The sequence below is a fragment of the Periplaneta americana genome, chromosome 8 (assembly GCF_040183065.1).
Source record: "Periplaneta americana isolate PAMFEO1 chromosome 8, P.americana_PAMFEO1_priV1, whole genome shotgun sequence".
In the NCBI taxonomy this organism is placed as follows: Eukaryota; Metazoa; Arthropoda; class Insecta; order Blattodea; family Blattidae; genus Periplaneta; species Periplaneta americana.
The window spans coordinates 26,400,395-26,406,104 of NC_091124.1; positions in this window are offsets into that span (position 1 = coordinate 26,400,395).

Below are 5,710 nucleotides of genomic sequence, written 5' to 3' on the forward strand. Positions count from 1 at the left end.
CTTACAGGTACGTTGTATAAAATTGTAGTGTGAAGGCGGTGATGAGGTAGTGGAATACTATTTGCTAGGTAACTTTTTCTGGCACCAGTGCCAGAATTAGGCCACTTGTTCACGTATATAGCGCCATAAGAAGCGTGTTTTAATGATAGGATTGCACGAAATATATATTTTCTTCTTTTCTGTAATATACAACACAGTTTATGTTATTATGAAACAAAAGGTATGAATTCTTTAAAACTATTTGAACGAAAATGCAACACTGCTACAGTATTTAATTATAGTAGTAATTTATGCCAAAGAATATATAACAAATTTATATTTAAATATCCTAACGTTGTTAATTCTAATAGTTCTAGTATTAAATTTAAAAAAAAGTTATGTATGGATTTTATAAATAATGAAAAATTGTAAATTTAAATTTATATATTCTTATTGTGTAGTAGACATAAGACAAATTGTATTATATACTACTTAATTCCAATTCAGGAATCCGCCCCTGAGCACGAGTTCTACTCTTTCAGGGGTGAGCTAAAGTTTTATCTGTTTATATTATATGTTATGTTATAATTATTATCAAATAAATAAATGCATAAAATAAATAAATAAATTATATGTTCGGGACAGTATTCCATTTTTCAAAACGTTGTACAATAATGTACAGTAGTAGCGTTCAAAAGCAGGCTTATTAAGCATTTTCTTACTGCGTAGAGTAGATTTAATTTGTACTTAATCAATAAAAGAAATGCTTATCTTTTCTTAACTTTTACAATAAACTGTCTAGCTTTTATTAATCAGTTAATCTTTTAGTACTTTGATTTTTATTGTATTTGTAAATGTAATATTAATTGTAATTATAATTGTAATTTTGTAGTGTAGGCTTTCACGGACGGAGTCTACAGATCTAGATTCATTTTCCGGGCTGAGAGGCCGTGGTCTATTGGTTGGTTTTCTACCAGACGTTTCGTCTGCAACTGCGGCAGACATCTTCAGTGGAGTGGTATCCGAGGTCGCAAGACTCTGCTCTGCGTACCTGAGGCAACTGATCCTGTGGCTCGAAAAATCGAAAAAGAGAGGAGAATATGGAGGAAAAAATTTAAAAGATACGTCCTTGCAAGGGGTTGCGGGCTGTAAGAAACTAAATATGTGAGCTCCAAGACTGTTGGCCACTAGTCTCACTCCGGGTTACGCTGCTCCACTGAAGGAGTTCTAGAAAATTTTTCGATTTTTTCGATTCGAGCCACAGGATCAGTTGCCTCAGGTACGCCGAGAAGAGTCTTGCGACCTCGGATACCACTCCACTGAAGATGTCTGCCGCAGTTGCAGACGAAACGTCTGGAATAAAACCAACCAATAGACCACGGCCTCTCAGCCCGGAAAATGAATCTAGATCTACAATTGTAATTGTATTCTTAATATTGTAGTTGTAATCCTCTGGTAGAGGGGAAGAGAAGGCCTGATGGCCTTATCTCTACCAGGTTGGTTAAATAAATAAATAAATAAATAAATAAATAAATAAATAATGTCTTGCATTTTGTAAGGCATAAATTAATATAAAATAAGTGTAGTATTGAATACAAAAAATGGTAATGATTTTGATATTGTTTCTAAATAGCGGACTCTACTTAATAATGAACATTTATTTTTCCGAGTACTGTCCGTTATTAGAAAGTTTCACTTTATCAACTTTATTCCCATAATGTAGCACTTCCTGTGTATACTTCTGCGACAACTAGAAAATAACTAGTTTATTTAGTCGCAAACATTTCGATATACCAAGAACAGGAAGAAATTTAGAAAAAAAATCATGTTTGTGATGATGAGGATGATGATGATGATGATAACAATAATAATGACGGTAATATTGTTAACATTAGATATATCTCAATGTAGAAATTTATGCATATTCGTCAAATTAAAAAAGTGTTACATGATTTATATTGCAGCGAAATAATTCTCTATTCCCACAATATTAGTAAATTTATAGCCTTATAAACGTCTCCAACTATTAACGCAGCCCTTGTAATACCAGAGAGTACTACATACAATACGTCATTCAGCGGCCGGGGTCGCCGTGCTGGAGGCTAACCCTGGCAATATATCGACACGCGGTAGACTCCATAACAGTGGGTAGATACGTCACAGCACGTATATACCGTGTTTCCGGCACTACATAGCATTGGCTGGGTGGCGGAGGGTTAGATGGAGGTCAGAATCATAAATTAACGTGAAATCCTCTCTAAACCGATCCCCTGTTCCAGTTCCACACCGCCACCTCCTGTATATTTCACGTGCTTCATGATATAGCGCCCCAGTGCTTTCTTTCTCCATTCCGATATTGCAGTTCTCACAAGGACGAGGTGGCCGCCGTTGGCTCGTCTTCATTATTTGTACGAACCCACGTACTGTAAATTGGAATCGTTACGAAGCGACATTATTCATAAATGTTACTAAATACTCTTCTTTGTTATTGTGAGAGGATTTTTAATTAATCCAGAGGAAAAGTAAATACGTATAACAATCAAAAGACACAACCAGAGGAAGAAACATACAAGTGTTAACAGAAAATATTTTCTAGAAAATAGATAGATAGGTAGATAGATAGATAGATAGATAGATAGATAGATAGATAGATAGATAGATAGATAGATAGATAGATAGATAGATAGATAGATAGATAGACAGATAGACAGACAGACAGACAGACAGACAGACAGACAGACAGACAGACAGACAGACAGACAGACAGACAGACAGACAGACAGACAGACAGACAGACAGACAGACAGACAGACAGACAGACAGACAGACAGACAGACAGACAGACAGACAGACAGACAGATAGATAGATAGATAGATAGATAGATAGATAGATAGATAGATAGATAGATAGATAGATAGATAGATAGATAGATAGATAGATAGATAGATAGATAGATAGATAGATAGATAGATAGATAGATAGATAAGTGCATTTATTGATGCATGATAAATTATACAAACTCATGTACACAAATCATTCGCACGAGCCCATACGGCCATTCGTGCTGTAACTATGCTCAGTTTGAATCTTCAAAGAAAACAAAAATAATACTACTAATAATAAAATAGTAAAACTACAGTTATTATTATTACTACCGTTATCATTAATTATCACAATTACAACTAATCTAACTTCAAACCAAATTTCACAAAAATAATAAAAAATAAAATAATTGTAAGATATGAAATTCTAGATAATAGAGGGTACACGTGTATGTATGTATGTATGTATGTATGTATGTTGTTAAATGTTATGTTTTATTTAACGACGTTCGCAACTGCAGAGGTGATATCAGCGTCGCCGGATGTGCTGGAATTTTGTCCCGCAGTAGTTCTTTTACATGCCAGTAAATCTACTGACATGAGCCTGTCGCATTTAAGCACACTTAAATGCCATCGACCTGGCCCGGAGTATGTATTTATGTATGTATGTATGTATGTATGTATGTATGTATGTATGTATGTATGTATGTATGTATGTATGTATGTATGTATAATAATAATAATAATAATAATAATAATAATAATAATAATAATAATAATAATAATTCCTTATTTATACTGACAGAGTTAAGGCCATAGGGCCTTCTCTTACACTCTACCAGGTCACAAAGTATAGAAGCAGTTAAAATTTAACAAAAAGTTAAAGAACAGAATACTAACATATTACAAATAAATAATAATAATAGCATAATAAAATCGACACTAAACAACATGAAAATAATACCATAATAGAAAAAAAAAACAAAGTAAAATACATTGGAATATAGTGAAAGCAACTCATTTAGTACAAATGGTTAATATGGAAAAACGTACGGAAGAATATCAAAATGGAATGTAATAAAATAATAATAAAAAGAAAAGAGAAATACGAAAATTAAATAAAATTCACGATGTACATGTATGTATGTATGTATGTATGTATGTATGTATGTATGTATGTATGTATGTATGAGACATGCATACATACCATCTTTCCACGACTGTTCCAAAGGTTAAAGGAAGGAGGGCACGTGGTGCCAAATTACAATTCCATTTCCATACAGCTATTTTTGCTTATACTGTAACTTTCGACTCAGTCATTTCCGGACCATGGTTCCTGATCTCAAATTGATACATGTGCCCTTCGCCATCATCCCTGAAAGTTTGTAACAGCACCTCGGAAACACCCTGTATATGTATTCTGCATATGTTTTGTGGTTCCTACGTAAGTACGCGTGCATTCGTATGTATACCTACGTGCAATTATTCCATTGCATCATAATAATGAAACCTATCAGTGGTCCTGGAACTGTGAGTATTTTTTTATTTTCTATGTGTACCGACCACACAAGGGAAAATAGCGAGGCATTATGTTGAATTCTCGTATTATTTTAAAACTTTTTATTCCGTTACAAAATAGTTTGTAATGAATGTGTTGGACTGAAGCTTTTATGTTGTCCATCAAGTAACTTCACTCGCTTTAAAACAAAGGATTCAATTTACATCGAAACATAGTACGCTATCTCATCCGAAAATTAAACTGCAAACATCGAGCGAAGGAAAATAAACTCCATACACTGCTCATTCATACAAATTACATTTTCGCTGACGTAGTTCACATCTCCTAACAGAACTGATGAATAACGTTGCGGTTTCACTACTTTAAATAGCAATTTTTGTGGTATCCAGTCTTCTGCACAATAAGGGAAACCCAACCCCAGAGTTGATGAATCAACAACTAGGCAGTTCGTCGGAATAAACTCAGAACTCTATGCAGAATTCATCTGTCACTCACAGGATAATTGATTATCTGCTCACTATAATATTTCTGGCCGTTTAGTTAAAATCGCTTTTAACAGGAGAGCTTATTGGACGTCGAAATTCAACGTGGTGACGAAGCTTTTAGACTATTTTTCCGAATACAATTGTCCAAATCCAAAATTCTGAATGGACCCCTTCTCCGAATAATTGTTACCCCAAATATATTTAATGGATTTCTCCTCCGAATGATTGTTACCCCAAATATATTTAATGGATTTCTCTTCCGACTCCTCCGAATGATTGTTATCCCAAATATATTTAATGGATTTTTCCTCCGAATGACTGTTACCCCAAATATATTTAATGGATTTCTCCTCCGAATGATTGCTACCCCAAATATATTTAATGGATTTCTTCTCCGAATGATTGTTACCCCAAATATATTTAATGGATTTCTCCTCCGAATGATTGTTACCACAAATATATTTAATGGATTTCTTCTCTGAATGATTGTTATCCCGAATCCATGCCAGTAGGATATGAAGTGACTGAACTTTCTCTTGAGTTGACTGAACTGCAAAAAAAGTCGCATTGTTACAATTCATTAAGTTTTCGGGTACGTTCCCTGATAAAAGACTGTAATCTTGCGTGTGAGAGTACGAGATGCGAACTTTTCTAAGGTCTCTATGCAGTCTGTCCTATTCTGGTGTAAACACTGAAATTTTATATTTTGTGTTTTGTTAAAGCTATGTCAAAACACGTGAAATCACATTTATTAAGACAATGGATTGGAAATGATTCAATCTTCACCAACTAGGGAAAAGTTATGTTATTTAAAATTGGCTGTAAGAGTACATTTCTAACAATCAGGCGACACCTTTCATAGTTTGGCAAAAAAAAAAAAAAAAAAAAAAACTAAAAAGAAAAA